Below are 14,938 nucleotides of genomic sequence, written 5' to 3' on the forward strand. Positions count from 1 at the left end.
TCTCTTTGTTACTGTGGAAACCGGCGAGATTGAGGGGGGGTTCGTTGAAGCGCACCCATCTCTAGTAGCTGGCAGAGGTTAGCCAGCCTGCTAGCCAACGTTCACACTTTCGCTGTCCGCGGTATCGAACATAGTTCCGGCGGGACGACTCGACAAATAACATCCTCAGGTATGTTCTGTACATCTTCAGAACTCCTTTTAAGAACGTGTCGTGTTTCCGCCGGGTAAGCGCTCTAAGTTGAATGTTAGCCAACAATATGCAGTCTTTTTGCCATCCATCTCAACTTGACGCATAGCTTTTTTTTAATGTTTATTTTACTCTTGCCGCCAACCTGCTGCTAGTGTTGGCTACACGCTGAAGAGTAAAGGTATGTTGCAACATCAACAGGTAAGACAAAGTTATGCTTAGCTTGACAAAAACATGTCCTGACTGGCTCAACAATCCCCTCAAGACATTTACACAACCACACCAGTCCAATACTTTACATTCCACCTCAATTCCACTCTGGAGAATATGTGCACCCATCAGATAGGAAAGTATCGGATATGTCCTATGCGTGGTTTCTTGACCACAACCACATGTTCAGAGGAAAAAAAAGTCGCTCAAAACCTCAGCAAATCTTGCAATATTGCTTTCTATTTGATGCCACCCCAGAATATTTGTAATGCCACCACAGAATAGTTGTATAAAGTTGCCCGCCACCACCTTGTCAAAAGGTTCCCCCAAACTTAAAGGCTTACTGAAATTAGATTTTCTTATTTAAACAGAGATAGCAGGTCCATTCTATGTGTCATACTTCATCATTTCGCAATATTGCCATATTTTTGCTGAAAGGATTTAGTAGAGAACATCCACGATAAAGTTCGCAACTTTTGGTCGCTAATAAAAAAGCCTTGCCTGTACCGGAAGTAGCAGACGATGTGCACGGGACGTCACTGGTTGTAGAGCTCCTCACATCCGCACATTGTTTACCATCATGGCCACCAGCAGCGAGAGCGATTCGGACTGAGAAAGCGACAATTTCCACATTAATTTGAGCGAGGATAAAAGATTCGTGGATGAGGATAGTGAGAGTGAAAGGTTAGAAGAAGAAGATAAAAAAGACGAGGGCAGTGGGAGCGATTCAGATCTTATTAGACACATTTACTAGGATAACTCTGGAAAATCCCTTATCTGCTTATTGTGTTACTAGTGTTTTACTGAGATTAGCACTGTGGGAGAGTGGCCGTGCGCAACCCGAGGGTCCCTACTTCAATCCCCACCTAGTACCAACCTCGTCACGTCCGATGTGTTCTGGCAAGACACTTCACCCTTGCTCCTGATGGGTGCTGGTTAGTGCCTTGCATGGCAGCTCCCTCCATCATTGTGTGAATGTGTGTGTGAATGGGTAAATGTGGAAGTAGTGTCAAAGCGCTTTGAGTACCTTGAAGGTAGAAAAGCGCTATACAAGTACAACCCATTTATCATTTATACCTGAAAGTCGGAGGGGTGTGGTGACCTCCAGTGTCTCTGAGGGATCCACGGAGGAGCCAAAAGAGTCGCAGTTGCCTCTTTTACAGCTGCAGGAGGAACGACAAAAGCTCCGCTCATGTCTACGGTAAGAGCCGACTTATTACCAAAATTTTCTCACCGAAACCTGCTGGTTGACATGTGTTAGAGAACCATGTTCGCTTGACTGCTTTGTTCCTTATTAAAGCTTCACCGTCATCTTTAGGGAATGTTAACAAAGAAACACTGGCTGTGTTTGTTTTGCTACAGCCGACCGCAATACACCGCTTTCCACCAACATCTTTCGTCTTTGTAGTCTCCATTATTAATTGAACAAATTGCAAAAGATTCAGCAACACAGATGTCCGGAAATCTGTATAATTTTGCGATTAAAGCAGACTACTTATAGCTTGGATCGGGCTGGAAGAACATGTCCGCTGCAACCGCTAACGTCATCATACGCGTCATCATTCCGCGACGTTTTCAACAGGATACTTCGCTGGAAATTTTAAATTGCAATTTAGTAAACTAAACCGGCCGAATTGGCGTGTGTTGCAATGTTAAGATTTCATCATTGATATATAAACTATCAGACCTCGTGGTCGGTAGTAGTGGGTTTCAGTAGGCCTTTATTCTATTCGTTTGTACTGCCAAAGTTTTCGTTTGTGCCTTTACATTTTTTAAGTTATTCAAAAATAAATGTTCTGACTAGTGACATCATCCAGCCACCCCACCTTGTCAAAATCTCCACAAACTTGTCTCATTTGTTTGTGCTGCAAAACTTTTTTTTGTCTAACTCAGTGTTTTTCAACCACTGTGCCGCGGCAACCACAATTTTTTGTGGTGCCCTTTATTTAGAAAAGTATCGAAATAATTTTAGTACCGGCACCAAAATATTGGTATCGGGACAACACTAATAGATAGATAGTACTTTATTGATTCCTTCAGGAGTGTTCCTTCAGGAAAATTAAAATACCAGCAGCAGTGTACAGAGTTGAGATATATTTAAAAAGTAAATAATGGGGTTACAAATGGAAACAAATTAGAAAAAATATTACAATAAAAATAAAAAGCAACAATGGGAATAAAAATATAACCGTGAAATAAGAATATAACAAGAGAAACTAATAGAAGGTTAATAACATCCATCCACCCATTTTCTACCGCTTGTCCCTTTTGGGGTTGCGGGGGGGTGCTGGAGTCTATCTCAGCTGCATTCGGGTGGAAGGCGGGTTACACCCTGGACAAGTCGCCAGCTCATCGCAGGGCCAACACAGATAGACAGACAACATTCACACACTAGGGCCAATTTAGTGTTGCCAATCAACCTATCCCCAGGTGCATGTCTTTGGAGGTGGGAGGAAGCCGGAGTACCCGGAGGGAACATGCAAACTCCACACAGAAAGACCCTGAATCTGGGAAACGAACCCAGGACCTTCTTATTGTGAGGCACCAGCACTAAACCAATTTACCCTCCAATTTTTCATATGTGTGAGCAAACACCAAAACTCCTTGAGCATTCAGTGGTGCACATGTGAGCGACGGCAGACGTGCACACTGTTCGCGCGTATCTTTTTATTCGATTTTGTGCGCAGCCTAGATTTGCCGTACGCAGAAGACGCGTGAGCAGTGTCCAATTGCACAGGCGCGTACCTTAGAGGCAACATTGCTAACAGCTACGCCACCGTGCTGCCAACTTAAGACTTACTTGAGGTGAATTAAGACCGAAGCTCTGCATTTGCTGGATCTGAGATCGATTGCTTCAGTTCTAATTTACTGAAAGAGGGTCTTGAGTTTTACACAAAATTTTGAAACACTATTTTAACAAACCGAATTTTTAAACACACACATTTTGCTCACATTTTGTATTCAATGAAATTGTCAGCATAATTTGATATAAAACTAAATTCACAAAACTCAAACGCAAAAAAGAGATCAATTAAACTCCATTCACTTTTTCTCTTTGCCATCACTTACACTGTCTACTTGTGTGGTAGCAAAGAATAACACAGCTCAATTTGTGGTGTACATTCTGTTATTATTGTTATGATAGACGTTTCTACGTTGTACTTTAGGACAGACTTTTTTTGCATTTGCAGTTCTGTGGTTATTGTCACATTTTTTGTTGTCACTGGTATCCTGTGTAGCATCACAAAGAAGAGATACATTTTGTTTTTCAATTTTTATTGCTTACTTTAGCAAGATGCTATTGATAAGCAAGAACAGTTTTAATATGTTTCTTCTTGTCTCAATCATTTGTGCTGGTTTGTGCTGTAGACATTTTCCGTCTCTACTAGGGATGTCCCGATACAACTTTTTCACTTCCGATACGATACCGATATTGTAGCCTTAAGTATTTGCCGATACCGATATCAATACGATATGATATAGGCACAAATCATACATATATTTATTCCTTATTTTGTTTTGTAGAATGTTAGAAAAGGCTTGATAAAGTGATGTTACTGTTACTGATGTTGTAGTGTTAAAACAGAAAACAATAGTCAGCAAGAGTAGGTATAGGAAAAACTGACCCATTTATTATTAACCAATTGGTTACATAAATGTTAACCTTCAACATAAGAGTATTACCTCAACAAATCCAATAAAAACAAAATGTTATATTTAAAGTGCAAAATAACCACTAATACTAACATAAATCCATCCATCCATCCATCTTCTTCCGCCTATCCGAGGTCGGGTCGCGGGGGCAGCAGCCTAAGCAGGGAAGCCCAGACTTCCTTCTCCCCAGCCACTTCGTCTAGCTCTTCCCGGGGGATCCCGAGGCGTTCCCAGGCCAGCCGGGAGACATAGTCTTCCCAACGTGTCCTGGGTCTTCCCCGTGGCCTCCTACCGGTTGGAAGTGCACTAAACACCTCCCTAGGGAGGCGTTCGGGTGGCATCCTGACCAGATGCCCGAACCACCTCATCTGGCTCCTCTCCATGTGGAGGAGCAGCGGCTTTACTTTGAGTTCCTCCCGGATGACAGAGCTTCTCACCCTATCTCTAAGGGAGAGCCCCGCCACACGGCGGAGGAAACTCATTTCGGCCGCTTGTACCCGTGATCTTATCCTTTCGGTCATGACCCAAAGCTCATGACCATAGGTGAGGATAAAGAGAGGGGGCGGAGCTTTCTACCGATCACCACCTGGTGGTGAGTTGGCTGCGATGGTGGGGGAGGATGCCGGACAGACCTGGCAGGCCCAAACGCATTGTGAGGGTTTGCTGGGAACGTCTGGCAGAGTCTCCTGTCAGAGAAAGTTTCAATTCCCACCTCCGGAGGAACTTTGAACATGTCACGAGGGAGGTGCTGGACATTGAGTCCGAGTGGACCATGTTCCGCACCTCTATTGTCGAGGCGGCTGATCGGAGCTGTGGCCGCAAGGTAGTTGGTGCTTGTCGTGGCGGTAATCCTAGAACCCGCTGGTGGACACCAGCGGTGAGGGATGCCGTCAAGCTGAAGAAGGAGTCCTATCGGGTTCTTTTGGCTCATAGGACTACCAACATAAATATACAATTGAAAAGAATAAATTAAAAATAAATTAAAAGACGCTGAAAAATAACCTAAATAAATCCAATAAAAAAAACAAAAAACGTTTTAAAGTGCAAACAATTCAAGTTCACTTCAGTTATTTTTTTTACTGTCAGCATATGTTGGAAACAACTGTGGGCAGGGACAAAAACCACAAAAACAACACAATATTGTCCACTGTCCAACTGCTCTAAATTAAGAGTTCACAGCTCCAGTTTCACTGACTGACTATGCCCAAAACAATGTAATAATTACTCTTAGTCTTCACTGAAGAATAGTGTAAACACAATAAACATATCACTCTAATAACAAGAGCATAAAACTAATAATAATCAGTCAGTGCTGACTACCCTTACTACTCCTCCTCCTCCTTCTCCACTTTCTGCAGTCCGAGCATAATGTGGAGATTTTTTTTTAAGAAGATAAGCATTTCGGCATGCTGTGAGTTAAAATACTTCCACACAGCCGACATCAGTACACTTTGCTGAGCACACGCGTTGTCGTTGTTGTGATCACGTGGGCTGTGCAAGCCGGATCAGAGACGCTCTTCTTCCGCGGCCGCCAGCAACGTTAATTAAGGGGCATTGCCGCCACCTACTGTGTTGGAGTGTGATCAAACCAGTCACCTATTATAGAAGTGCTGCAGCGGCAAATGGACAGCTTATATCGGAGCGCTTATATCGGAGTTTTTAGATTCAGTCCGATAAAATCCGATATTCACTTTTTTGGCTAATATCGGACCGATTTCCGATATCAATATCGGATCGGGACATCCCTAGTCTCTACCGTTACAGTGTTTAAGTTATTATAAAAGTCATTGTCTGACTCGTGACGTCATCCATCTCCAAATGTGTGTCCCATTCGTTTGTGCTGCAATTTATTTTGTCTATCATAGTTTTTTTGTTCACGTTTCATTATTCTTAACTAGCCTTCCTAGCCACCTAGTCAAAACCTCCCCAAACATGTCCCATTTGTTTGTGCTGTATTTTTTTTTGTCAATCTATTATGGCAGCACGTTGGAACAGGGGTTATTGCATTGCTCACAGATATGAACAATTGGAGGGAAAATTGGTTGCTAGTGCTGGTGCCTCACAATAAGAAGGTCCTGGGTTTGTTTCCCAGATTCAGGGTCTTTCTGTGTGGAGTTTGCATGTTCTCCCCGTGACTGCGTGGGTTCCTTCCGGGTACTCCGGCTTCCTCCCACCTCCAAAGACATGCACCTGGGGATAGGTTGATTAGCAACACTAAATTGGTCCTGGTGTGTGAATGTTTGTCTATCTGTGTTTGCCCTGCGATGAGGGGGCGACTTGTCCAGGGTGTACTCTGCCTTCCACCCGAGTGCAACTGGGATAGGCTCCCGCCCCCGTGACCCGGAAAGGGACAAGCGGTAGAAAATGGATGGAGTCTTTAGTTTTGAAGCAACAAATATTTCTGCACTGATTTTTTTTCACTGAAACAAACAGATCTTTAGAGCACTGTTTTTTAACAAACTCAATTTTTAAACACGCAAATCTTGCTCACAATTTTTTCTTCAATAAAATGTCATCATAGTTTGATATAAGAAAAACCACTGTACAAAAGTCAGATACGTACAAATTATATAAATAATTTGTCCAAAACAATGTTTTTGTAATAAAGATACAAATTAACCCCACAAGTGTGAAAATAACCATAGAGCAAAAAATACACACGCTTTGTGGCTACTAACAACTACAGCAATAGCAACGAAACAATTTGCACAGCACAAATTGAGTTAGGTTTAGTCTTTATGAGATACAAATTGGATTGCACACCACAAATTGTGTCGGGTTTAATCTCAATGAGATACAAATTGGGGATAGTTTTTTGTCCACTTGCTTTATGGGCATTTAAGTTTACAAACTATTAAAATACTGAAAAAATGCTTTTTTTGTTCAAGCATTGCCTCGTATTTTGGATAGTCACATATTATACAATGAGAGACATTAATTAATCTTTGACATTTTTAGCTCTAATGAAAACTTTCAACTGCTGTGATATAAACCTCAGGACATCAGAAGTAAAAATTAACGAATGCAAACTAACTTTGATGTAAAATCCGGCTCCAAGGTTGTCTAATTATCGCAGTGGTTCTCAAACTTTTCTGCCATGTCTCCCTTTTGGAACATAAAAATATGACTTTGGGGCCCTCCCAAAAACATGCTGCGTGTGTAGACAAAAATACAGTGTGAGAACAATCTGCCAATAACGTTGTTTGCAGTAAGAACATGTATTTTTTAGAATTGATCTGATATTTGCTAAAAACACAATGGCAGCATCTACTGCATGTGTGAGGGTTAAACTTAAACAAAAATCAATCAAGACTCAGTGGTCACCAACATTTTTGAGCCCATGGTTAGGTACGTGATACACATTTAAAGAAAAATGTTATGGTATTGTTAATTATTGGTTATTAGTAACATTTAAGCTTTTTTCTTTGTATTTTGAGTTTTGTTTATCCAGACGGCGTGGCGCAGTGGGATAGTGGCCGTGCGCAACCCGAGGGTCCCTGGTTCAATCCCCACCTAGTACCAACCTCGTCACGTCCGTTGTGTCCTGAGCAAGACACTTCACCCTTGCTCCTGATGGGTGCTGGTTAGCGCCTTGCATGGCAGCTCCCTCCATCAGTGTGTGAATGTGTGTGTAAATGGGTAAATGTGGAAGTAGTGTCAAAGCGCTTTGAGTACTTTGAAGGTAGAAAAGCGCTATACTAGTACAAACCATTTATCATTTATCGTTGTTCCCGCTTAACGCCTCCACGTCGTTGCGCTACACCCACTTTTGGAACCACTGGTTTATCCAGAAAAGTGGATTAATTTTGCATGCAACTTTTACTGCCTTGTATAACAGAGTTTGCATGGTAACTACAGTTTGTAAAAAAAAAAAAATATATATATATATATATATATATATACGCACACTGTCACATTTAAGCAAACTTGTTTACCATATCCTCTCGAGGGACAATTCTAAAGAAATAATGCTTAAATATGCTTTAGCTTCGAAAATATTATAGATTTGCTATCCTATGGCAGCACAAGTGAGTATACCTCATGTCCAAATTGTGTTCAAAGTGTGACTATTTAGTTTAGGTACCTTTGTTATGGAGCACTGCCTTATCAATTTTCCTGAAAAATGGAATTGAGCAAAGCTACACATGTTTTACTGGAATCATCAGGGTCTACCCCGCCCTACACCCGTGTAGCTGCGATAGGCTCCAGCACGACCCCGAGAGTGACGAGCGGTAGAAAATGGATGGATGGATCTTTCACTCCTCCATGATGACATCACTGGTTGATGTTAGACACTTTGCATTCCCCCTCCTCTCCTCCTTCCTTCCGCTTAAGGATGCCGTGTCTTTGTCTTCCACTTCAGCTTCTTCAGCAAAGCACTTGTCATCTTGGATGAGAGTTTGGGTTTTGGATAATTGCCATGTGGCCCACTTTCAGAGGAGGGGCTCACAATATCACAGTACAAAATTGGACTTCATGTTTCCCTTAATGAACAGGAGCTCTTGACTGTTGGCAAGAATCATGCTGCCTCAAACCGTGATGCTATCACAACCGTGCTTAACTGTAGGCGAGAAACAAATATATCTCTTAAAAAAAGTGTCACCCCTCTGTGCCCTTCTTAATATCTTTTTATACCCATACTAATATGTCTTTGTCTTTTATACTATCTTAAATCGTACTGTAGACGCCTTTCGGCTTGCGTTCTCCCGGATCACTCACCACCAAGCTGGATTGACACCGTTTTTATTTATTTTTTGTTTCCTTTCTCTTTTCTTTTGGCGCATGCGAATATATATACACAGTTTCAGTCTTTCGTTTCTGTCACGCCAGTCTTTCTCCCGCAGCCTCCCGTGCCTTTCGGTGTCAGTCTCACCCCGCGTCTCTCTCGGTCTTTCGACCCCATTCATGGTCTCCGGCCCCCCTGATAAAGAGACAGGTGATTAGACAACTCGTCCCAGCTGAGAAATCTCCTCCCCTGTCATTGCTTCACAGCCGGCTCCTGCGCACGCCCTGCCCGCAGGAGACGCGTCGACCACGCCCCTCCACACGTACTGTCGACTATCTAAATATGGTATGTGCCAAAAAAAAGCAGAGGAGGTCTAGGAAGTGCGCCCAAGACTTTGCTGTTCTGGCATACAGGCCGGAAAGTTTGAGAAAAGGGTAAGACATGATCTTGGAGGAGCTACTGTGGGTGAGACATCGACAGACTAGTGCCGGGTAGAAGAGGGATGGAAAAAAAAGCAGAGGGTTTGAACAGCGAGTCGTAAATTGTAACAACAGCTGCAGTAGGACAAAGTCAGACAGAACTGAGATGTTGTCATGCAGAGAAAGCACTCTTCGTTGTCTAACAGGTGACTTTTCAAATGATGCTACATATTAGCAGTAGTGTTACTTTTTGTAGCAACACTTTTGCCCCACACTTGACAAATTACGGTTGTCTGTTTGACATATTCCCACTTAAAGCCAAACCACCGCCAGACGATGGACCCTGTGCTGTTTTTCCTGGGAATTAATTATTCCTTCATTTGTTAACAAATTCACACCTTCTTTCTCTCGTATTACCACTCGCACCACCACAGCTAACGTTACCCATTCCGCTACCTCTCTGCGCCGCGGGGGCGTATATGTATGTGACGTATGTAAGAAGGTGCGCTTGCTGTCTGTGAGAAGGAGAGACAACAAAGAGTGAGAAGAGCCTGTAGTGTAATGCCCGCAGCTAAAAGCAACTGCGGGAGAACGTATACTCGAATATCACGATATTGTCATTTTCTATATCACACAGAGACAAACCTGCGATATATCGAGTATATTGATATATCGCCCAGCCCTAGTTAGCACGCACAAATCCAAGCAGATTTCTTTGTTACATCGCAATTTACTAATTTGTGTAATGTAAAACAGATTGTGCTGGTCACAGCGAGCTTAGTTGTGTGAACTTTTTATTTTATATTATGTGTGTAGCTAAAGTATCCACACCTGTAGAAATGTGCGTAAAACAGCTATGAAGTTGCCGTTAGGCAGTGGACATTTCCATGTCAACGTCAGTTTTGATACATCTCAACTTTGCCATGAAAAAGGGCGTACGGCTGATTTTTGTGCATACGCGAGCTTTGTACTTTTTGTACATTAGGCCCCTGCTCTGCTAAAGTGTGAGATTTTAGTGGAGCTGCTTAATACAAACCCCGTATCCATATGAGTTGGGAAATTGTGTTAGATGTACATATAAACGGAATACAATGATTTGCAAATCCTTTTCAACCCATATTCAATTGAATGCACTACAAAGACAAGATATTTGATGTTCAAACTCATGAACTTTTTTTTTTTTTTGCAAATAATAATTAACTTAGAATTTAATGGCTGCAACACGTGCTAAAGTAGTTGGGAAAGGGCATGTTCACTACGGTGTTACATCACCTTTTCTTTTAACAACACTCAATAAACGTTTTGGAACTGAGGAAACTAATTGTTGAAACTTTGTAAGTGGAATTATTTCCCATTCTTGTTTTATGTAGAGCTTCAGTCGTTCAACAGTCCGGGGTCTCCGCTGTCGTATTTTACGCTTAATAATGCGCCACACATTTCGGATGGGAGACAGGTCTTGACTGCAGGCGGGCCAGGAAAGTATCCACACTCTTTTTTTATGAAGCCACGCTGTTGTAACACGTGTTGAATGTGGCTTGGCATTGTCCTGCTGAAATAAGCAGGGGCGTCCATGAAAAAGACGGCGCTTAGATGGCAGCATATATTGTTCCAAAACCTGTATATACCTTTCAGCATTAAAGGCCTACTGAAACCCACTACTACCCACCACGCAGTCTGATAGTTTATATATAAATGATGAAATATTAACATTGCAACACATGCCAATACGGCTTTTTTAGTTTACTAAATTACAATTTTAAATTTCCCGGGAGTTTTGTCTTGAAAACGTTGTGTAATGATGACGTGTACACCAGACGTCACGCGTTTTTAAGAAGTATGAGCGCTACGCACACACACAGCTAAATGTCGTCTGCTTTAACGGCATAATTACACAGTATTTTGGACATTTGTGTTGCTGAATCTTTTGCAATTTGTTCAATTAATATTGGAGAAGTCACAGTAGAAAGATAGAGTTGGAAAGCTTTAACCTTTAGCCACACAAACACACAGTGATTCCTTGTTTAAAATTCTCAGAGTTGAAACTTTACTATGGATTCAGAGCGCGGTCAAGCAGACATGGATCCCAACCAGCAGGTTTCGGTGAGAAAATTGTGGTTAAAAAGTCAGTTCTTACCCGAGAAAAGCTAAACTTGTGCCGTCCATAGCTGCCGTCGACTCCCCTGTGACACTGGCGTCAAGACACCCGTGGAGACACCCTTCCGACTATCAGGTAGTATTTAACTCACTAAAACACTAGCAACACAATAGAAATATAAGGGATTTCCCAGAATTATCCTAGTAAATGTGTTTAAAAACATCGGAATCCGTCCCAATGCAATCGCGTGAATATGTGACGAGCCCCCACACTTGCGACGTCATCGTCTTCGACTTCCGGTAGAGGCAGGGCTTTTCTCTTAACACCGACAGTTGCAAACGTTATCGTGGATGTTCTCTACTAAATCCTTTCAGCAAAAATATGGCAATATCGCGAAATGATCAAGTATGACACATAGAATGGACCTGCTATCCCCGTTTAAATAAGAAAATCTAATTTCAGTAGGCTTTAATGGTGCCTTCACAGATGTGTAAGTTACCCATGCCTTGGGCACTAATGCACCCCCATACCATCAAAGATGCTGGCTTTTGAACTTTGCGTCGATAACAGTCTGGATGGTTCGCTTCCCCTTTGGTCCGGATGACACGATGTTGAATATTTCCAAAAACAAATTGAAATGTGGACTCATCAGACCACAGAACACTTTTCCACTTTGCATCAGTCAATCTTCAATAATCTCGGGCCCAGAGAAGCCGGCTGCGTTTCTGGATGTTGTTGATAAATGGCTTTTGCTTTGCATAGTAGAGCTTTAACTGGCACTTACAGATGTAGCGACAAACTGTATTTAGTGACAGTGGTTTTCTGAAGTGTTCTTGAGCCCATGTGGTGACGTCCTTTCGAGATTGATGTCGGTTTTTGATACAGTGCCGTCTGAGGGATCGAAGGTCACGGTCATTCAATGTTGGTTTCCGGCCATGCCCCTTAGGTGGAGTGATTTCCCCAGATTCTCTGAACCTTCTGATGATATTATGGACAGTAAATGTTGAAATCCCTAAATTTGTTGGAATTTCACTTTGAGAAACGTTGTTCTTAAACTGTTTGGCTATTTGCTCACGCAGTTGTGTACAAAGGGGTGTACCTCGTCCTCGTCCCATCCTTTCTTGTGAAAGACTGAGCATTTTTTGGAAAGCTGTTATTATAGCCAAACATGGCACCCACCTGTTCCCAATTAGCCTACACACCTGTGAGATGTTCCAAATAAGTGTTTGATGAGCATTCCTCAACTTTATCAGTATTTATTGCCACCTTTCCCAACTTCTTTGTCATGTGTTGCTGGCATCAAATTCTAAAGTAAATGATTATTTGCAAAAAAATTAAAAAATGTTTAACAGTTTAACATCAAATGTGTTGTCTTTGTAGCATATTCAACTGAATATGGGTTGAAAATGATTTACAAATCATTGTATTCCGTTTATATTTACATCTAACACAATTTCCCAACTCATATGGAAGCGGGGTTTGTATGTGCCTGCGTCCTGAGAAGGTCCCAAAGCTTTTGGAAACATCTTGCCTACAGACAACAAGGACTATGGACTTCACCTCTCATATAAAGAAGGTGCTAGAGAGGCTGGTCCTCCCTAATAAGGCACCTCACATGGATACCCTTCAGTGCACATACCGACCGAACATACCTGTGTGTGGAAAAGACCTTACCTGAAGACCTGCAGACACCATCCTGAGCAGCACAGGGAATAATGTTTGTGCCGTTGCCCCACACCATCTATTGAGTTGGTGATACAGCGATTGGTGGCCTCAACAGACGGGATAAGAAGGAGTATAGGGAAACCATCATGAAACTCATAGTGCTTTGACACTTTTACCACATTAACCTACTGATGACGCAGCATCAGTGGGCTTCAGTTCAACTGGGTTTTCAGTATTTTGCTCAAGGATACTTCAACATGGTCCTCCTAGCCTTGGGGGGAGGATCTGACCCACAACTATTGGGTGAGGGGTCAACAATCTGAGCCATGCTGTCCCTGATGCTCTCAATGAACAAGACCATCATGAGTAACTCCTCCCACCCCTTTCAAGCCCTGGATGTGAACAACAACAGCAACTTCAGTGCCAGATACAAGTCTGAACGCTTCAGAAGGACCTTTATTCCAGCTGCTATTCAACTGCACACTGATAATGGTGTTCACAATATTTACTTTTGTATTATGCCAGATGCCAATACTTCATTTACGTTCTATAACCTGCATATTACCCAAGCTGTAGCGACATTGTCATTGTAAGAACGAACACTGAGGAACTTTTTTTTTTTGCGTTAGTAACACATCGCCTTGCTGAGAAACACCCACACTGCAACGGCATTGGCAAGAGGAAAGCTACCTTCTACGTCAGCAGCTGAATCGATTTTGTAATGCACTGAAAACCATGAAGTTATTTTACAATGTCTGTTAAGTATTAGCCCACATTTTATGTTTTGTTGCACACAGCCAGCTCGACAGAGTGTGTAGTTGTAATAACAAGCATGATGTGCTACAGGGGCGTTTCCATTTCATTTTGGGTGGGCGGAAAAAAGTGTTTGTTATCGCAAACACTTCATCTATTGTTGTAATGCAGTTTCTTTAGGCAGCGTCATCCTTGCCGGATACAAAAAAGTATTTCCATCAAAAATACCATTCTCTGCCACTTTGCAGAAGCTGTCCATTTCTGTCTGCATAACTTGGCTCCAAGCTCCACATTTACGACATCAAGTCATGTTGATCCTGACTCTCTCTGCTTTCCGTCTGATTTTACGTTTCACCTTATCTTCTTAGCTAGAGGCAGTAGTTCATTCTCTGCATATTCAGGTTAAAAAATATAAGGTTGTGAATCCTCATTTGTCCAAAAAAAGTAGTCTTAGGCGTTTATTACCAGGTCTGCCATGATTGGAACACACGTTTGTTGCCGGAAGTAGGAAGTGCATTGCTATGAGCACTGAAAATACGAATCGGGGGATTACTTTTCTCAGGTAAGATTTAACATTAACATACAATTGGTTGTATTTTGTGAAAAGAATATAACCATAGAGTTGAGAAGGAGCAAAGATCTTCAATATTTGTATGTGAAAATCACAAAAAAATCTTCTGAGGGAGGATGACGCTCCTACAGGGGTTAGGTTTACAAACTTTCAGCCCCACCTAAAACAAAATTCACCAGCCGCCACTGATTATGATGCATTCTTATTTTGGGCAAAATATAAGACAATATTTTTAGGATTGATTGATTGATTAACAATATAGTTGTAACCAGGAATAAGTCGTTAAGTAAAAATATTAAAATACTTATATTGTTGGGTAAGACAGAATTTGGTTTTATTATGAATCCAGTGAAACAGATTGGTGGTTTTAGCTGATATAAAGACTTTCAGGTGTTTATATATGTTTAAGTATTTGGCAGACACTTTTATCCAAAGCAACAAACATAAAAAATACATATACCGTATTTTTCGGATTATAAATTGCTCCGGAGTATATGTCGCACCGGCCGAAAATGCATAATAAAGAAGGAAAAAAACATATATACGTCGCACTGGAGTATAAGTCACATTTTTGGAGGAAATGTATTTGTTAAAATCCAACACCAAGGATAGACATTTGAAAGACAATTTAAAATAAATAAAGAATAGTGAACAACAG

The 14,938-nt window shown here is 41.7% G+C and overlaps 1 protein-coding gene across 6 annotated transcripts in view; it reads left to right on the forward strand.

Moving 5' to 3' along the window:
* Positions 1 to 14,938, forward strand: part of LOC133561972 (solute carrier family 45 member 4-like) — a 63,821-nt gene continuing 48,883 nt past the window's right edge. For 4 of the 6 annotated variants that reach the window (XM_061915723.1, XM_061915719.1, XM_061915722.1 and 1 more), the window contains exon 1: positions 1 to 169. The gene's annotated coding sequence lies outside the window, so the exon portion shown is untranslated. Of the gene's footprint in view, positions 170 to 8,823; positions 9,212 to 11,361; positions 11,427 to 14,938 lie in introns of those variants that run through there. The other 2 variants (XM_061915721.1, XM_061915720.1) reach the window with 2 other exon arrangements.

Source organism: Nerophis ophidion, linkage group LG11 (assembly GCF_033978795.1).
Source record: "Nerophis ophidion isolate RoL-2023_Sa linkage group LG11, RoL_Noph_v1.0, whole genome shotgun sequence".
Classification (NCBI taxonomy): domain Eukaryota; kingdom Metazoa; phylum Chordata; class Actinopteri; order Syngnathiformes; family Syngnathidae; genus Nerophis; species Nerophis ophidion.